A 22,180-nucleotide genomic window follows, 5' to 3' on the forward strand; every position below is an offset into this window, starting at 1 on the left:
GGGGGGGGGGGGGGGGCAGGGGGGGGAGTGAACTTACTTAAACCCGTGTGTGTGAGTGTGTTTTGTGAGTGTGTTTTTCCTGTGCGTTGGTGAGAGGGCAGTGACAGTTCCCTATCAACACACCGAACTGTTGACCCCGTGGGGGAGGGAGGAGGGGGGAGGGGGGAGAGGGGGGAGGGGGGGTGGAGAGGAAGTGGTGGGCCAGCTGTGAATCATTTTTCATCACTCTGATGGACAATCAAAACACAGAGAGTGAGCGAGAGACAGAGCGAGAGCGAGAGAGCGAGCGAGAAAGAGAGAGAGAATATGATTATAAAAGGAAGTGAGTCTTGCAGAGTGCGGCGTAGTGTTTGGATGTACGAGACCCCTGACCCTATGTCAACACCACCACCCCTAGAACCAGCATCCCCACCACCCCCCACCACCAAACCCCAACACCCCCCCCCCCCACCAACACCACCACCATATCCTCCACCGCCACAACTATCTTAAAGAACTTTATCCACCCTGCTACCACCACACCTGCAACCACCAACAGCACCACCACCACCACCCCTCCCACCACCACCACCTCGGCCACCCTACTCCCGCTTCGACCCTCCTCCAAACCAGGGTCTTCCCTACCAGCACTGCCATTTTTCACGCGGGGTCCGACGGGAGATAAGGAACCCCAGGGGACTCATCCCAAGAGAGGACCAACTGGGAAAGAGATGGGTCCAGTCTGTACTGCATGTTTTGTGTGTGTGTGTGTGTGTGTGTGTGTGTGTGCATTTGTGCGTATGTGCGACCCAGTCTAGGTGCGAGTGTCCATGTATGCATGTAGGAGTGTGTGTCAATGTCAATTTGTGTGCATCCTGCGTGTGTGCACCAGTGTGTGAGTGTCTTCATGTTTGACTTCACCCATTGGCACTCACACACATATGAAGTCCTCCTATAGTTGAATGCACAACTGAAGTCTAACATGGTTAAAGGTTGTCTCGGCCCCGGTCCTGTGAGATTACTGTACCTCAGAGGAGAGAAGAGCGATAGAGACACATGAAAGAGAATGGGAGAAGGATACAAGGGAGAGCGAGAGAGAGTGAGACAGAGAGAGGGAGAGAGAGAGAGAGAGAGAGAGAGAGAGAGAGAGAGAGAGAGAGAGAGAGAGAGAGAGAGAGAGAGAGAGAGAGGGAGCGGGAGAGAGGGAGGAAAAATGAGCCTGCCAGTGGTTAATTGAGCATACAGATTCCTAATGTGTCAGGCGGAGGGCTCACAGATGAGGGATGGCACTTTTTGCCATGTGCATCTTCCTTTGTTTCCTCTTTAAGGCTAATGAAGGCGGCCTTGCTGTCGATTGGGCTGGACACACACACACACACACACACACACACACACACACACACACGCACACACACACGCACATGCACGCACTCGCACTCGTGTGCAGGCGAGCACACACACGCAAGCACACAGGCACACACAAGCAGGCACATACTGACATGCATGCTTGCACATGGAAGGAAATGCCCACCAGAGACACTCTCACATCCTCATTTGACCCGGCGCGTGTCATCATCCTAACCCTCATAACAGCATGCCACCATCCCCCCCCCCCCCTCCCTGCATGTTCAAGGCCAATAGGCACAGAGACACACAACCACACACACACACGGACACACACAAACACACACAACCACACACACACACACACAACCACACACAAACACCCACACAAACACCCACACAAACACCCACACAAACAAAGGTTGAGAGCAGGAGTTTCTTGATGAACTCACACATGTTTACAGCAAATTCATTATCAAAGCTGAAGACCTGTTTCATTTTTACAGTCTCCAAAAAAACAGCAAGCATCCATTATCCAAAGATTTCAGTCTCTCTCGCTGTCTCTTCCTGCATGCCTTCGGGTCACCCACTAATGAGCAGAACGCTCAGGAAACATGGAAGCTATTAGCCCGGCCTGGCCGTCTGAACGGCTCTATTCTACCTGATGATTACATCCTTTTATATCATGTTGGAAACAGGTACAACGGAGCCAGGGCAACCGGACCCATCTTCTAGACAATCTGCACAACGCTGGTCCCAGCCCGTCTGGACAATGATCCTCAACACTCGTCTTCCTTGTTCCATGTTGGGTGGGCTGGTCGGAGGGTAGGTTGGGGGTGGGCATCTCTCCCTCTCTCTCCCTCTCCCTCTCGCTCTCTCTCTCTCTCTCTCACTTTCCTTCTCTCTCTCTCTCTCTCTCTCTCTCTCTCTCTCTCTCTCTCTCTCTCTCTCTCTCTCTCTATCCCTCTCTATCTCTGGTGTAGTCTGGTCAGTACGGCGCACCGCTCATGTTCAAGGTGCTCTACCGCCATATGTTTGCTCATTGGGGAGCAGGGCAGGCGAAGGGCTGGACTCTATGACCTTCACCCAGAGATGAGCACTGAATACTCCAGGCTCCACTCGCTTTGGGTTCATGCCAGGTGAGGAAGCAAACCACAGCAAACCACTTGGCACGCACATTCGGCTACTGGTAGTCCCTGACTGGGGACATCGCCAGCCTACATTTCCCTTTTTGTGTGAAGCCACCAAAGTTGTGGAAATTCCTTTGAAAGCGTGTTTCATCGCATGATATCAGATCCCTATCTATATATTGTTGTGTTTTTGCGGGGACACAATTTGGGCACAGCTCGATGGTTTATGTGAGGAACACTTCCTGGTTTTGGTTCCCTTGGCTCGGTTATTGAAAGGAGAGTTGTGATTTCACAAGAAACGACTTTGTAATGATCAGGAAAGATACCTACTTCCAGAAATAGGTATATATAAACATATATTTTGCCTGAAGGATGAAAACATGAATTCTACATTAATTAGTATAAAGTATATGTATGTACATTTTTAAGGCATACATTACCACTATTACTTTAGTGAAACCCAAAGTACTGAAATAAATTATAATAATACATCAAATATGTATTACTATCATGATTTCAAATAATGATTTAAACTGAAAATAATATTCTGGCATTTGCAGAAAAACAACATAAATAGTTTGTTTTAACACCACATGCTATTGATCTTGATTTAAAATGAACCTCTTATCGCTTCATATAAACATGCAGATGTGTATATTATGTGCTTTTAAATATATATCTACATATATGTGTATATTTACAAAATATGCCAAACCGGCAAAGGTGGTACAAACATTGTGTAATACATTTTGACATGTGTTGTTTTTATACGTTTGGGAATATTAAACAAGGGTTGACAGCTCTTTCTCCCAGCCCTCCACCCGACAACCTTATTTTCCTGGGAAGATTAAATATTTCTGCTTGAGAGGACCCTTTAAACTATGAAATGACTGCTGTCACTGACATGCAGACCCCCCTGTACACACACCCTCTCTCTCTTTTGCTCTCACATACACACATACACTCACTCTCTCTCTCTCTCTTTCTCTCTCTATCTCTCTCTTTCTCTCACACAAGCACACACACACACACACCCACACACACACACCCACACACACACACACACACACACACACACACACACACACACACACACAGACACACACTCTGTCTCTGTTTCTCCCATACGCACACGCACAGACACAGACATATCACACACATATGTGCGCACACACACACACACACACACACGCACCACACATCACGCTCCCCTGATTTTGGATGGATAGATGTTTGGGGGTGGGGGATGAAATATATAATCTCCTGAAAAGAATGAGGCCCTCTGGGATTTTCTCAAAGTGGCCCCTCTCTGTGTCGGGGGGAGGGCCCTGTGCACGGCCACTCCACACTGTAACTTGAGCCAGCAGGGGGACAATCTGTCAAATAATTAGCCGTTGCCCGGCACAAAGGTTTTATTTGCAGGAATTTCATTGGGGCAGGTTTGAATAATATGTGTGTGTATTGTGCGAGGTCATGGGAACATCATCTCTTAGAGGAGGGCCATAAAGAGGAGCGAACCGTAACGAGAAAGCCTTCGCTCATTCAATTCCCCGCGTATTTGTTTTCACTCTTCCTCTCCTCCACCTCTCTTTTTCTGTCTCTCTCTCTCTCTCTCTCTCACTGCTCAGTCTGTCTGTCTGTCTCTCTCTTCTGATTAAATAAATCTGTCTCATGTTCACGTCTTATTTGTGTTATTCATCAGAATTGTATTACGATTATTGTGATGATTATATAATTATGCTTTGAATATGTGTTTATGATTTGTTTCATGTTATTCGGTTTTCGGTATGCAGTATTACAACATTAGGTTATCAATAATAACTATTCATTTATCATCAGAAAATAACAAAGACTAACAAAGCAAGAAAATGACAACATGTACCTGTATTTCTTTCTTACGGCTTGTTTATACCACATATTATTCAAAGCTAAATCATCACGCAAGTCATATTCAGCAGCCGGGCCCTAAACAAGCTCAGGTGGGTTGTTTCTGTTTCATTGACCCCTGACCCCTGAGTGCAGCCAACCAGGAAGTAGGTAGTGTTAAAAGGGATTGATTGGTTTGTGGTCTATAGATGATTGTTTATATCATTCCATACTGGAGGTTTGACCTCCAGTGACCTCAAAGCCCTGACCTGTATCCATCCGCAGTGGTGCTAATTAGCTCTGACGGGGCTGTAAAATGAGTCCCTGCCATGCTCTGATTGAAGCAACACACGCCGGCCCGGCTCCTCTACCCTATGCCTACCTAACTTATTTCCTACTCAGCGAATGTCAAACACATTAAAGTTAATGTCCCGGCAAATCCAACACAATTATGTGTTAGTTGTGGTGTTGTGCTGCATGTGTGTGTGTGTGTGTGTGTGTGTGTGTGTGTGTGTGTGTGTGTGTGTGTGTGCGTGTGTGTGTTCATACGTGTGTCTGCTTGGTCACCCGTGCTCATGTATCAACACTTGTCCAGCTGTTAAGGAACTATACAAAAAACACACCAAAGCATAAAAGTGTTTACATTACAGATGGAGAGAGAGAGAGAGAGAGAGAGAGAGAGAGAGAGAGAGAGAGAGAGAGAGAGAGAGAGAGACAGAGACAGAGACAGAGAGACGAAAAAGAGTAGGAGCGGCGGGGGTACGGAGACATGTTTGCTTTTCTCCAAGCCATAACGTTCAAATATTATAGACCACATGTTCGACCGGGAGGGCTGAGCGAACGCATCCTGAGACACATTACAGACGGATGAGATAAACTTGCTTTTAAGTTAAATAATTGCGTTAATGCATCCTGTGATCTCCCTAATTTTAATGAAAGCAGGCTCACAATTTTCCAGTCATTATTTGATGCCGATTCTGTTCCTCTCTAATAAGGCAGAGCACTGAAGCAAAACAAAATGCAACGGCTCCATTTCCTGTCTGTGCCTTAGAGCGATCCAGGGATGAGGAATGTACACACACACATCCACACGGATACAGATATACACACACACACACACACACACACACACACACACACACACACACACACACACACGCACACACACACACACACACACATACACACACAATCTCAAACACTACCCTCTGCCCCCACATAAAACATATAAAATGATAAATCTGGAAGTAGAATAAAACCAACAATTATAAACGTAGGCACACAATTAACATTGACAAACAAACAAACACACACTGACACATGCACATGCATACACATACACACACACACACACACACACACACACACACACACACACACGTGTGGCAGTGTGTGTGAGTATCACTCATCTCTATCCCTCCCGGCCTGTCTGTCTTGCAGCAGAGTCCAGGATCACAGAACAACTGACAGTATTTCATGTTGGATCTGAGGATAAGCAAAAGGATTTCTGTTGAAGATTAGAGCTTAGCATGAGCTGTGACTCCATATCACTAAAAACGCTGTTTGATGTGAAAAGCTAAGGGCTTTTGCACTCTCTCTCTCTCTCTCTCTCTCTCTCTCTCTCTCTCTCTCTCTCTCTCTCTCTCTCTCTCTCTCTCTCTCCCCTTTGTCTTTCCCACTTGGTCGTCCCCTTCCTCTGCACTCCAGCAACCACATTGTAAGGTTCTGTTGATTTAGCTGTGAGTGGCTGCCTGATGCAACACTGGCCTAGCCCTTAAGGAGCTAAATACAGCTAACATTGCATAGTTATTCTATCGCTGGGCTCCGGAGGGACAACAGGGAAGGATGTTTTTCAATGGGCTGAACCTGAGGGCCTCAGAATGCCTAGAACCACAGAGAGCTGAAGGCCACACAGAGACGTTGTAATGATCAGGAAAGAGGCTGTATTGGCTGGTTTCAATTGATTTAAAGTGAACATAAAATATTTTGGGAAGTTTAATAGCAACCACAATTTATTTATGTTTTATATACAGTAATTCCTTATTGAGAGGGTTTTATAAACAGCGATGAAAATCAATTTTTGAAAAAATATTTTAAATGTTCATTATTAAATAATATAACATAATTGCAATAATTAAAACATGGTGAAATATATATATATATATATATATATATATATATATAATGTATTAACAACAATTATATAAACAATAATAATGATAATAATAATCAGATTAATAATAAATATCTTTACTACAAAGTAATAATGATCATATTAATTTAAATTGTGTAACAGATAATCAGGGTTAACTGTAAACACAACCCTCCCCCCCCCAAAAAAAAACAAAACAACTAGAACAGTTCAGCAATGTAAGCTTGGGCTTAAGTGTTTAGTTGGGCTGTTGTTATTTGTGTGTGTTCCTGAGTTAGAGTTCTCGAGAGACAGCAAAATACAGTGTGTGTGTGTGTGTGAGAGAGAGAGAGAGAGAGAGGGGGGACAAGGGGTACTCCCTCTCTCACCGCCTTCTCCTCACTCACACACTCACACACACACACACACACACACACACACACACACACACACACACACACACACATATGTATATATATATATATATATATATATATATATATATATATATATATATATATATGGATAGGCTATATATATTGAAGCAGCACACAGAGACGGTAATGTCAGGCGAAGGATTGGCAGCCACAGACCCCCAGCGCACCCCGGTGTGGGTTAACCCGGGAAATAAAGAAATAAAGGCCTAACATGGGGAGTACCTGAGCGGAATCCTGAATGCCAGTTCCTGGTAGGAAAGATGGATTGCCTGAATTCTCCACCAATCACATAACAACACACTGGCCGCAACATTGATTGATGAACTATTTAAGTCGTCAATCTCACATCACCAGCTTTTCTGCAACCCCCATCGCATCCACCCGCCTCTGCCCTCCCCTCTTCACCACTCTCCCAGCCTGCAGCCCCCCTGCAACGTCATGGAAAAGACATTCGCCGTCCATACTCCGCCCATGCTCCGCCCATGCTCCACCCATGCTCCACCCGTGCTCCGTCCATGCTCCGCACATGCTCCATCCATGTGTCATGGATCAGCATCACACCTTTCAAACCATTTTGGGGTTGAGTGTGAATAGTGCTAGTACATCAGAATGCATCATGGGATTTTTTGTTTGCGATCCTCCCCAAGATATACTATTCAAGAGAGCTGTGGTACTGTAAAATCAACAAAGACGAACCGTAAGCCAGGCTAACGAAAACGTTGTTTTACCACATCTAGCATTAGAAATTATACGGCAGTTTCATCACAACAATTGATCCCTATAAGTATAAATAATTTCACAATGAATTAGTAAACAATGACCAAAAAAACGATACTTCTAACATAGTAACCCGCATTCCAATGCTCCTCTTCTTCTGAAATAGAGGTGGGCGTTGCGATGTGACATGTCGATGTGACGTGCCCTATCAATGAGTCAGGGTGTAAAGATGACAACACTGGCGATAGCAGAGCTAATCTTCTGTAAGGAGGATGGAGTGCACATGCCGGTGAAACCTCTGCATCGCAGAGGTGACGCAAGGACCGGCTCAAGACTAGGATTACCATACATTGAGGTTCAATCCGGGGCCCTCCGTTAAGTCTGTGGCGTGCACACTCGGCACGCCATGTGTCGCCTGTGAGCCCATTGGTCGGGGCAAGTCTTCCTGCCTCTGGGCATGGAGCGTTTGTAACTCAGAGGCTGTACTTGTCAAAATGCTCTTTGGTGAGCCTCTAACAGGCGAGCCTGCGTGGAACTTTAGACCAATAGTATGGATTTGGAATCATGATTAACTATAATAGCATTGGTAAAAAAAAAAAGAAAAACGCATCCCTCGCTCTCACCTCTGACCTCTGTTGGGACCTCTTTGTTCTCTACGATGTATTCAATACCAGAATCATGCTTGAGTTCCCTCGGCAGAGGAAATGAGAGATAAAAACATTAATAAATGAGTTAAGTTAATAAGTAAGTGGGGGGGGTGGGGGGGTTAAAATCAATTGCGTCACACTTATGGCCCGGGGAGAAAGCATCACACCTGCAGATATTCTGTTGACAGTGCATTAGAGAGTAAACGAAGAGCAGGCGTCTTCGGGAGCTATGCTGAGGAGCAGCCATTGATCTATTGGTTAACCTATTCTCCTGCTTCAGTAACGCAGCACTACCCTTAGAGGGAAAGCAGCACTGAACAATGTGCGTGGTCCTGACACGTGCACACACACACACACACACACACACACACACACACACACACAAATGTGCACAGACGAAAACACACACACACACACACACACACAGATATAGCCTGTGTAAACACAGGCATGCACACACACACATACGCAAACACACATTTACACATGCACACACACACACACACACACACACACACACACACACATGCACCCACATCCACTGTTTCCCTCCACTAATATGATACCCCCGCAGGTTGTTCACAGACCTCATTCCTAATCAATGCATGTGGTTGGTGGGATCATCCTGTCTCTGCAAATTAATGACTTCACTTTTTTCTGTGGTTTCATTCTATCGATTTGTTTTATTAGGCCATTGATCTCCTTCCCCCTCCAATCGCCCCCCCCCCCCCCCCCCCCCCCCATCCCAACCAACTCACCTTTGCAAGCAATGCACACAACCATGCAAGCATGCAGACACACCTTTTACTCATAGTTACTTCACTATGAGTGCTGAATGTGGTGTGGACCCCCCACCCCGTCCACCATAAAGCCATAGTTCTGCTCTTCTTCCTCTCCCTCTTCTGTAGCTGGTCTTGGATCGTGACTCTCGCAGGTTGAGCGATGAAGAGGATAGACCCTGCTTGTACTGTACACGCTCATGCCACTCAGTGTGGATATTGTTTACGGAAAACATGGACACATGAAAACCTTTTGTGAGTTTTTTTGTTATTTTTTTGTTTTTTATATAAATGTGTGCAGTACCACAATGTTGACACTTATTGGCCGGTGCAAGGTGAGGTCTTATTAACAGGCATATCCAACTCCTTTGCATAATTTGCTGTGAGATGTGAACAATGGAGAGGAAATGGTCATACTTCATTTCACCGGAGGAATGACAGTAATTTCCTTCACTGTGACTGGAATATTTGGGTACAATGCCCCACCATTAAAGCTAGAATAGGCAATGGGGAGAAACCAGCCAGAGTAAGCAAGATTCTGAAAGTATCCAACCGAAAAAGTTGGTCTCCCTCCAAAGCCACTCCCCCAGAACATGTGACAAGCTCTCTAGCTTTAAGTCTGTCTAGGCTTTTGGAAGACTCCGGTCATGCGTAATGATCGCACAGGCAGAGTGTGCGCAGGTAGCCAGGTATGTAGGTAGACAGCGAGGTAAACTAGGTAGGCTTATTATAGGCCTGCGACTGCCAGTTATCATATTATTCATTATTTGTCAGATGATTTGATTTTGATTGCTGCCGCGGATTACAACAAAGATGCAAAAATAAAAACAATTTAATTGCCTACCATTGCTTTAAAACGACTATCATAGGTTTGTATTTCCTGTGTACTGACTTAAAAACGTACTTGTCATTTATATACAGCATTGAACACATTGAACACAAAATTACAAAAAAACGTTTCAGAAAAAATTTAAAAGTTAATATACAAACTAAATAATCCATGTGCGAGTGACATGTGTCACTGACATTCATGTATACTTTCAACCAATGGCAGTTCATCTGACTGCATTCTACAGGAATTCCCCCACTCTCAAATGTGTACACACAAACACACACAAACACAAACACACAAACAAGACACTTCAATCAACAACCCAACACACTAATTCTACCCAGTTTTGGTTTAAGATGACCCAGTCGGGATGTGAAGTTGGGACGCACACATCAAACAGACACATATGCTGTCCGTAACTGTTATTGCCCCTCTATGTCTGTCAGAGATGTTACATTTTCATTACATTTACTAATCTGACACCAAAGAGCCCAAAGTGACTCACAATAAGTGATTGCAACAAAAAGGTTAAAAAAAAAGCAATCTGCTTTAAGTGCTACAATATATGTGTAGATGAAGGACTTGTCTTTGTGTTCCTCTGGTTTTCCCTACTGCTTCTGCGTGTTTACCCAGCTTGTGGGAATCCCTGTTCCCTGGGACAGGGCTTCTTAAAGGCTTCTAAAGGCATCTGGCCATCTGCCTGATTCTCTACGTGTGTCCCGGATATCACAGCTTCATGAGCCCCACTTTGCTGCCCACTTTTTACCGAGATTGTGTGTTTGACAGAGCAGCCATCTGAGGACCAGTCATGTTGTTAACATTCATGAGATAACTGCAAATCCTTACAGGCAATCTCTAAACTACACCACACACCAACACATGCTGGAGTGAGGAAAGAGTGTGAATGAGGGCAAGTCAGTTAGACTCAGCATACAGGTGGTGAGTGAGGCTGTGTGTGTGTGTGTGTGTGTGTGTGTGTGTGTGTGTGTTGTTGTGTGAGTGGGGGGAGGGGGGGATTAGATTGTTGTACCTCTGATACAACTTCTAACCCTAAGGTCCTTAGATGTACAGCCTAGTCAGCAGCGAGATGTTAATCATGAAGACATTAGATAAGTGTAAACCCAAGACCTGTAGTGAGGCTGCACCAAGCTGGGGTCTTACCTGGCCAGAAAACTGAGGCACTTGGCACAGTAGTGAATGACGGTCTCAATGTAACACCCTTAAAGGGGCCTTTGTGTCTTTCTGGATAACATGGGTTGATGAAGTGCTTTTATTTGTGGATTATATGTTTGTGGATTTTCGTGGATATATACTAATTTACACAGAAGTTTTAGTGGTATTTGTTGCTATTATCAATGATATTTTGATAATATTTGAAATGTGTATGTGTTTTTGTGTGTGTGTGTGTGTGTGTGTGTGTGTGTGTGTGTGTGTGTGTATTAACAAATGTTTCAATAAAGTTAATTGAAAGTCAAATCCAATCTCTCTAACCCTCTCTCTCGCTCTCTCTCTCTCTCTCTCTCTCTCTCTCTCTCTCTCTCTCTCTCTCTCTCTCTCTCTCTCTCTCTCTCTCTCTCATTCTCTCTCTCTGTCTCTCTCCTTTCTCTCACTCGCTCTCTGCCTCGCTCGCCCGTCCCTCTTGTCTTTACGTAAATCCTTCCGGGGTTTCTGGCAGCAGTTTCCTGCTCTTTTATCTGGCTCCCTTGTGGTCCAGGACCATTAGCCCAGCCGTACCTGCAAGTGTCTGGAAGGCAGCTGGCTCCGGCCGGCCTTCTCCAGCATGGGCCCAGGGGCTGCTGGGACATGGGAACACTGGCACCGAATACCAACGGGTAATTAGACCTTCATTCAGGAGAGAGTATGCTAAGCATTAGAGACCAAAGCTCTCTTTCCGGCTCAAATCATATCTGCATCCTGTCTCTCGGTTTATGTCTCTGTTTCTCTCTCTCTCTCTATTCTGTCTTCCCTCACTGAATGTGCTCATGCCTTACGCTTTGTTACTCTGAATACAACTAGAGGCAAACTGCTACACAGATATATACTACTTTCTACTGTAGACAAGACAATAGCATTTGATTAAGAATCGAGCAAGCATCGTCCAACAAATGTTATGGGCAGATAATCGAAAACAGAAACACCAGACACAAACATAACCGTTCCTTGCGTGTGATAAACATCATCTTTCTTCACTCTGACGTCATAAGCCAGGCATCTCTCTGCTATCATTGTTGTGTGTTTGTTTTTCCTCTTTGTGAGAACCGTTTCAGCTGGTTTTTCTCATGTAAGAGGAAGACATTTCTATTCGTAGTCGGTTCTTTGGTGAAAGGTGACCTAACCCATAATTCCATTAAAACCACAATACGATGTTGGTCCCTGATGCTGATGGATGTTTCACACGCAGAACGACCATACGCCAACATGAAGAGGTGGTTAGAACCTGATTTCAAAGTCATTGAAATTATCTAAAGGGTTCTCTCCCGAAAAGTCATTTATTAGGAAAATGGAATCCACAAATTTGAATTCAATATAATAATTATTTTTCTGCATGAACTAAACAATCCTTGTTATCCCTTAAAATACAGCAGAGCAACAGATATCCATGATGTTGCAGTTGGCAACAACTATCTTTTGACAGGGTGAGTGAAGCATCAATCTGTGCATTTGTTGAGTGTGTTTTGTGTGATAAAGGATGAAGACAGCTTAGAGAGGACCCCGCTCTGAGTGGTCAGGGGCAGAGAAAAAAATAAAACGCAAGAGAAAACATCGTTTCCAAATTAGCGTAAACAGAAATACAAAAGAAAAGGAGAGGAGTGGAATGGAAAATAACGTTGTCAACAGGAACCCCCAGCATGGAATTTCAATTTCATATATCTAATTATCCCTGTCAGATGGAGAGAACAGACAAAAAGGCCGCCTTTGTTCTCCCACTCCATCTCCCGCATCTCTCGTCAATTAATTTCAGTATGTGAATATGACTAATCTCTCCACAGCTCCACGTCCACATAAATAATAATAACTTTGGTCCTGCGTTAGAGGGAGGACTGGGCAGGCTTCTGTGAATATCCATGCATCCATTTATGATATTAGAGCACAATGGAAGTGTGCATAATTCAGGTGATGGCGCTTAGCAGGCTCCTGCAACCTCACCATGGGCATCGAACGTTGGATTGGAGTCTCGTAGCTCAAATAATAATAATAACGCTGCCCTGTGTGTGTGTGTGTGTGTGTGTGTGTGTGTGTCTCTCTCTCTCTCTCTCTCTCTCTCTCTCTCTCTCTCTCTCTCACTCTCTCTCTCTTCCTCCCCCTCCCCTTTTTTTTGTCAACAGCGGAGCATTATGCCTCTCGTTTGTGTCATTGGAATTGGCTCTTTGTTTTGAGGCCTGATATTAGCATCATAATCGGACAGGCAGAAAGAGGCGGCTGTGATGGTTGATTTATGCACAGCGCGGGGATGTGTGGGGAAGGCCTGGGCATTCCTATCACATGCAGTAAGGGAGTCGCTCGCTCGCCTTTTATCGGATATGTGCGTGTTTTCTTTTGTTTTTTTTATTTTTACTATTCACAATCCAATAATTTGTGTGCAAACTAAATGGTGCAAAACATAACTTTTTCAACAGTTGAGTTTATTTTTCATGTTTAGCCTCTGAACAACAAGTTCAGAATCAACGGTCGCTGCCAAGGAACCACTCAGAAAACGTCCATGTAAATTGAGTGGTTTTCTTCTCTCACCACTTACAAATTGCCGTGCCATAAAAAAAGGGGAACTATTGAAGTTTATATAAATAAATAAAAACACAATTTGATGCAAATAGAAAGGTTTATAACTATTTGCGAGTGTTGGATAATTAACTGGTGTCCTATTCATTCTGGGAGGCCTTGTTTTCCCCACAGTCTCATCTGAGATACATATTCATAGTGAGCGAGGAAGGCCAAAATAATCATCTGGGATGAAAAGATGTCTTGCTAACAGTGATGTGAAAAGCACTTACAAGGCAGGATAAAGTTGGAGTATTATCGGTTTGAAAAATAATAGATCCACGATGTATAAAAACAACCATGATGGAGAGAGAAAGAGAGAGAGAGAGAGAGAAGTTTTGTATTCCAGTGCTTAATCACACACAAATGCCTGCATACCACACACACACACACCCGCACACCCACATCAACATATACACAAAGACATGAACATATATCACCCACACACACATACACCCACACACACATACAGCAAAGACATTCGCATGCACATATAACACACACGCACACACACGCACACACACGCACACACACACACACACACACACACACACACACACACACACACACACACACACACACAGCGAAGAGGCTTGCATTGTTACATTTCATTAGACACATTCTTTCCCTATGGACTCTTGACCAGTTACCATGGCATTTTAGTTGACTGCATTTCATTTCTCTCTCTCTCTCTCTCTCTCTCTCTCTCTCTCTCTCTCTCTCTTCCTATTTTTACCTTCCTTGTTAGCAGACGTCATTTCGTCATTTCATAGCTTTCACAGAAAACCATTTAAACCAAAGCATTTGGATCCTTATCACCCGGGCACCTGTTGAGGACGGATCTGACATTGGTCGTCTATTGTCCCAGAGCAGGTTGCCTCTCTACCTATCGAACCACGCGAGACACTGTGGGCCCGGTCGAATGTTTCATACATTTAAATAGCATGTTTCCAAGCGTCCGAGAAAAAGACAAGAGGATGGAGTGGAAAAAAAAACATAGTTTGCATCCGGTGTATAAATAGTTCCTGGATCAGGGCTGTTAAGTTTAGAATTAACATGTAAACACTTGGAAAGTCCCCCCCCCCCCCCCCCCCCCCTCACCCACACCTGCACCCCCCCCTACACACACACACACACACACACACACACACACACACACACACACACACACACACATACAGAAACCCCTCCGAACACACGTACACAAATGCATTTAGATACACTCACAAACACACACACACATAGACACGCACCCCTTCGAATGCATGTACACAAATGCACTTACATACACACACAGACACACACAGACACACACAGAAACACACACACACACACACACACACACACACACACACACCTCCACCCGTTAGCTTCTTTTAAAGCCTTGATAAATATACATAAAGTCTTGCACAATGACTGCCTTGTCCCTTTTAAACAGGACACACTTTTTAATGGAGATATATATTTCCTGGATTATACCCGCATTCAATTGCAAATTCAGAGGATTTTTTTTTTCACCCTTTCTTTTTTTTTTTATATATTCGTCAGTCGTTGCAGTCTATGAATAATAGTAACATTTGAATGCAGAGAACACCTGGTGCTGGGAGGTGGTGGGGGGATATGAAGGGAGGGGGGGGGGTGAGCGGGATGGTGGGGGGGGGGGGGGGGGTGGTTGGGTCTGGGTCTTGTGTTGCGAGGAGGAGGAGCTTGTCGCTGGCCCAATATCACTGCCAAGAACTTTCCCCTTTTTTCCCAGACCTACAGCCCTCCTCTCTCCCCCCACACCGCCCCCCCCCCCCCATCCATCCGCTCCCCATTCAGACCCTCTGGCCTCAGCCTCCACCTCGGTGACATACTGTAGACCGTGAAGCGACCCACGTAACTTTACGCACCCCTTTACGGAATGGGGAAAAAAAAAAGAAAAGAAAAGAAAAGAAAAAAAAAACAGGACAAAAGAAAGAGAAGAAGAGAGTAAAAAGAAAAAAAAAAAAAAAAAGGAGGACGATTCATTCAGAGATTAAGTGGGAGAGAGGACGGCGGGGAGGGGGGCGGGGGGGGGATTCACCTTGTGGTTTCTAGGTCGACTTTGGGAACGCTGGCGTGACAACGAAGGATAAAAAAATACAAATAAGAACGTGAGTGTGTGTGTGTGTGTGTGTTTGTCTGTGTGTGTGTGTGTGTGTGTGTGTGTGTGTGTGTGTGTGTGTGTGTGTGTGTGTGTGTTTGTGTGGCGGAAATGAAACACGGAGGGAACTACAAGGTGAGAGTGGCGTAGTGTATGCAGTTGAGTTTTTTTTGTCACTCTTTGTACATTGGTACATTGACTACTGAGGCTGTATGAGACAAGAAGTGAGGGGAGGGAGGGAGGGAGGGAGGGAGGGGGGTGAGGGGATGGGAGAGAAAGGGGGTGGGAGGGAGGGTGAGGGAATGACTAGTGCCATTGGGAGGAGGAGAGAGCAAGGGGTGGTGTTGAGCGCTTGGTGGGGGGGGGGGGGGTGGCTGAGCCTATTCGTATGCTCCCTGCGTCCACTCAACACACAATCGGGTCTGTATTGCGTTTTGCAAATTTATACCCAGGATGTTGGTTTAGAGTGTTTCCCTGAAAAAAAAAAAGTACTTTTTTTTTTTTCAAGTAAGTGTCTGCTTTCATGAGCGAGAGTGATTGAGCCACACAAACAGACCTTTGTGTCCTGGCTCACAGATGCACGCCCCCCCACCCCCGCCCCCCTACCCCCCTACCCCCCCCGCCGCCCCCCCATCCATACTCTGATTCATGCCCCACCCCCGAGTGCACATTTGCACTTTTTTGTCATCTTTTTTTTGTATTATTGTTATTGCCGCTTTTGTGCGTGGAAGACTGTATGAAGAAAAAGTGGCTTACTTTATGATCCCGTTTAGCATAATCTCCTTCAAAAGAATTCAACAGCCTGTTGTGGCGGCAGAGTGTTGTGAACCATCTCCATCTTGTGTGACTAACACATCTTTACCGAAACAATATAAACACCAGCCATTTGAATGACACACTCGACAAACCGTTATTTGCCAACATGAGCCAACGCATGCAAAGCTACTTCTCCCCTACCAGCAAACTGAAACACTCTCCGTTCCCAGGATGGGCTGTCGGCCATGAGGAATTGAGAAAATAATAATTATATTTAAAAATTAAAATATATATACAGTATATATATATAGAAATATATTTTTTAAAATAATAAAAAATATTATATTTATACATAAAATAAAAAACATTGAAAAATTAAAACATACATTTATTTAACACTTTAACATGTTCAATGATACTCACAACAACAAGGATCAACAATAAATTCTTCCAGACGACTGTAAGGATATGTCTGTTGCATGGGAACCCGGTGTGTGCTGCTCATGCCAGGCTGTGTGTGCAGGTTGTCAAGGTGCTGGGCCCGGTTAGACGCGCATTCGATCAGGCCTGACGCATAATGTTTGCTGAGCTGAGAACATAGGCCGTTGACAGCGCCCCCCTGACAACTTGTTTACGTCAGTTCCGATTAATAATTAGTTTAATGATTCAGTGGGGTCTGGGGAAGCATGCCCTCCTCTGACAAACGTGGGAAGGAAAATGTACACACGGCGCTGCTGCATAAAAGTGCCATTTCATCAGGGTTAAGGGTACACACGCAGCGGAGCTGGGGGGGGGACTTATAGGACCGGGATGTGTGTGTGTGTGTGTGATTGGCGCTTGTTCCCCCGGCTCCCGGGGGTTAGAGAGTTCAGAGGAAAGCCGATTATTGCCCTCCCTCAGGTCAAGCCTTCATAAATAAACAAGGCTGGTGTGGGTGCCCGCGGCGGCGTGTTTTACTATGATTAGCATATCATACGGCCTATCGACAGGGCACTTATCATATTACCCCCTCCCCCTGCACATGGAGGTTACATGTACAGCGGGGGGGGGGGGGGGGGGGGATGCGGGGGAGCTGAACATACATCTCTGTTCATTAGAAAGGTCCTGGGGGACAGAATAAATCATATCAGCACGTGGTTATGGCAGCCCTCTCGCCACTTGACTCTGCCACACACACAAGCACACACACACACACACACGGGGGGGGGGGACACATTAAGCAGGTCTTTATTAAGCTGGAGCACAACTGGCTGCCAGCGCTACATCGCTACATCGCTACAGCGCTACATCGCTACATTGCTTCGCTGCAGTGCTACAGGCCTTCAGTGTTACAGCGCTACAATGCTACAGCGCTACAGCACTACTGCTAAATGTGTAGAGTGCCACAGTGTGACATTAGTACGGCGCTACACCATTACAGCGCCACATCGGCACAGCTACAAATGTTACATTCGTAAAGGGTTATATCAGGTATTATGCTACCACGGTACAGTGGTACACACCAGTACAGTGCTACATAGCACCGCGGCAATGCTTTGAGAGGGACATGGGAAGTGACGGAGGATATGGACGAGGACGACAAAGGGACATTGAAGACAAGGCTGAGGTGAGGTGGAGATAAAACGGTTAGAATACTACCCAGAAGGGAGGAAGTATGTACGGGGGGGTGGGGAGGGGTACGGAATTATGACTGACATATGTACATAATGGCACAGCTTTGCGGAGATCAAGCCCTCTCAGACTCTCAGACACGCTACTCAGATTTCAATTTGGGCAGGTCTCCCGCCTCCTCAGCCACAATGCACAGACCAGGGCACAATTAGCAGCGAGTGTGGAGGAAGAGCAAACAGCGTCCCCATCTAAGCCCCTCTAAGCCTGGGGAGCAGAGGAGCCAGAAGCTGCACCACTGCGCCCCTACGGCCAGTCAAGTGTGGCCTCTTTAGGTGGTCCGACAGACAGTGGAGGGATGGTGTATTTCCGCAAGGATTAAAGCTGTTTATTGCACGCACCCGGACCAGCCCGGGGGATGGGAGGGAGTGCTTCTGGGGAATGACCACCGAGTGGATGTGGACCTTATAATGTGAAAAAAAAAAAAAGTTCAAACGTGAATATTGGCTGAACATTGTTGTTGTTTTTTTCTTCACGGTGGAGATGCAAAGCTGGGATCAGTCAGGAAGCCATGGCGATGGGTTAATGACATCCATCACTGGCCTGCTTCCTAAACCTGGGGGCAGCAGGGGCCGCATCAGGACCAAGGCTGCACACCGAAACTGGACCGTTTCTCCATTTCACTGATGTGCTTAATGAGGAAAAATGTTGGAGGATGGAGTAAATGTCCATGTCAGAAGAGGCATGTCAGAAGAAATCTAAATATATAGTATGGTCGGCTTGATTATGTGACATGGTATAATTAACTGCTTTATCATAACCCAGAACTGCTTTTATGTAAATGTGAGCCTGTGGTCTGACTGTTACTGACACAAGGATCAGATGTCTGAGCAAAATATTCTGTACACAAGACTGCTCGGCATGGTACTTCAAATCTAAATTGGTGGCATCGATGAGGGCATTTATGTGCAATCGCAGAAGCAGAAGAGAGTAAAAAGGTATTAAAAAGGCAATTTATTAGCTCAAAGATAATGTTTGCCTATTACAAACAGTTAGAGGTTAGGGTGATAATGAAAATGTTTTGTGTTCTCGTCTCATAGCAGTCCGAGACTCTTCTTGACAAAATGATAAGGTAAAACAATGCTTTAGATGAACATAACGTTTTAACATGCACACACACACAGACCTCCGAGTCCATCACACTGTTGCATGCAGGGGCCAGACACTTTTTTAATCAAACCATCCGACTCACCATAACTTTCTCCCTCAGTCCATGTGTTTATCTTCTCGTGTGTGTTTGTTCCTATATAATGCCATCACTCCAACCTCGCCAGCTCATCTTCACCACCCACCTCTTCCTCACCACCCATCACCCGCCCCAGCCCCTCCCCCCCTCCCCCCACCGCCAACCATGCAAATTAGAACTTCACACACGTAGCGGCAAGCTGCCGGGCGCACTGTGATTTCACACGACCAATTAAGGGTCTCTTGGCAGTTGTGTGAACAGTTTCATTAGAGGAGATAATATTGCAAAGTGAAATGATAAGCAATCATTATGATTAATGTCCAGACATTACATTGCTCGTTAATGAGGTGTAAATGATCTCATTATTTTTTGAAAGAGTACAGATTAGATTAAAGTGGAGTGGACAGCACTCCTCCGTGTTCTGACAAGTTAGTGTTAATTAGGCCCAATCTCCAGGAGCAAATGAGCCGCAACCCTTTGGTAAACAATTAGGCTGCCGTAGCCTCGGGCGAGATGGACAAGAATAGGCAAACGAACGGAGAGCTGGATAGATGGATGTTGAGGGAGCATTAAAAACATGCATCCGATTCATTTTTCAACAGCCATATGAAATTAGGCAATCATCGTCCCTGGCTTCCATTACTGAACAGTCATGGAGAATGTGCCCGGCACTCCCTACACAGGCCAATAGAACAAGCCGCTCCGAGCCAGCGGGGGGAAATATAGTTAGATGTGAGGTTGGCATCGCCGAGTGATGATAGAAAACACGTCATTCCAGGTTTTTAGTTTTAGCATTATTTTTTATCCTTTCATGGTTATTTTGTTTGCCCCCGGTAGAGCAATAATAAGCATGAAACACAATCTGAAGAGAGTGCACCTGTTCTCAAGGTAACAAATCGAGAGGTTTTCTGATCGCTTTAAATGCCATTTGTTGATGAGTTTTTAAATGGTGATGAAGTGTGTTGCCTATAATCACAGGAGAGAAAGGAGCCCGTTGCTGATCATCCATTATACTGTGCTGAATACATTTCTGATCTTAGTTTTATTATTTGTAAACTCAAAGTTTTTAGATGTTGCACAATTTGTCATAACACTTCAATAAAGAGACCCAAGGACGTTTCTTTTTCATGAAAAAGCGGCGATAATAAAAGTCAATCAACCAAAAAGACCCTATTCAGATTTGGGTTTAGTTTAAATTAAAAATGCATAAATTGGTTTGCGAAGACTCAACTTCTAGATGTGTTCTTTGGTTGAAGCCTAGTAAGATACCCATTTAGGTCTGCTGAAGATGGTGACCTGTTTTTCCTCTGTAGGACACTGATTCCATCACAGTGGGAAAAAAATGCTTGTCACCCTCAAAATTGATTTTGTCACCCCCCTTTCTTTTTGTCCACGAGATATGCTTGGATTATGACAAAGGAAGCATTCCTTGTAATCCCCTTGCCAATTGGGTTATGTTTCAGACACATCAGACTCTTATCAGTGATTGATAACACTGCACAAAAAAGAAACATATTTAAGCATTAAGAACGTCAATATTTTCTCTAGTACCTGAAGGTGACCTCTGTGTTTTCTCCCCCTCCTATTTCTAGTGTGTGTGTGTGTGTGTGTGTGTGTGTGTGTGTGTGTGTGTGTGTGTGTGTGTGTGTGCGTGTGGGGATATGTGCGTGTGTATGTGTGTGCACACACAGGAAGGGCTTTAGAAGGTAAATGTGTAAGGCTGGATATGTGGGGAAGCTGGTATGGATTTGCTATCTGGGCCTGAAGTGTTTGCGGCTGATTATGTGATTAAATCAATAATAATTTCTGTTTGCGCTCCTCTGCTCCTCTGCTCCTCTGTCCTGTGTAGTTGAGTGGAACATCATGCGGAAAGTACACAAACACCGGCGTGCACAAGGAAACGCACACAAGCGAACATACACAAGGAAATGCTTGTGAGGAAATGCACAAGGGTGCGCACAAGCTCATGCAGAAAGGAACCGAAAAAAAGGAAAAATTGTAGGAAGAAAGAAAGATAGACGGAAAGAAGGAGCATGAAGTCACAACGTATGTCATCAGGTATTAAGAGCAAGGCCCAGCGTTTTAGTACATTGGTTATCACAAGTTAAATATCCATGTGGCAGAGAGTCTGAAAATCTTGACAACATACTGTTTTATGTATAAAAAATAACTTAAGTCCTTCGTAAACATCTGGCAGTTGAAGCGTTGGCAGGGAAATATAAGCATTTGGGACTTTTGGGTCCCAAATGTAATATGTTAATACATACAGTACATGCAACCAAAACTATCTGAACACAACGTGTAAAATGGCATGAAGAAGCATCTGGAACTGCGGCCTTCTCCTGCTCTGTGTCCTTCTCGTGTCATTCCTTTCTTGGTGAGACTGGTTGAGTGCCAAACTGTGCCAGCCTTTCCTTGTGAACCCTCAAATGCTGCCTTTTCTGTTGTGTTGTGTCTAGACTACAGGAAATGCAACATTACATTTGTTTACAACCAACAGGAAGTAGAACAAGAAGCTGTTATGTGATTAAAGAGTGCAGCCTGGATTGTAAGTGTGCATGTTTGTGTGTGAGTGTGTGTGTGTGTGTGTGTGTGTGTGTGTGTTTGTTTCTTTGTGTGTGTGTGTGTGTGTGTGTGCAAGTTTGTGTGTGTTTGTGTGTCCATGTTTGTGTGTCCGTGTTTGTGTGTGTCAACCCCCAGGGTTTGGCACTGATCAACTTGATATTGCTAAAGCAATGTGGAGGATCGACTACAGCTGCTGTCGGTTTCCGTTAGACGAACAGATTACGTTCAACCCAATATTTTATTCCTCTCGATATAAAAAAAC

Source organism: Micromesistius poutassou (assembly GCF_964030765.1).
Source record: "Micromesistius poutassou genome assembly, chromosome: 8".
In the NCBI taxonomy this organism is placed as follows: Eukaryota; Metazoa; Chordata; class Actinopteri; order Gadiformes; family Gadidae; genus Micromesistius; species Micromesistius poutassou.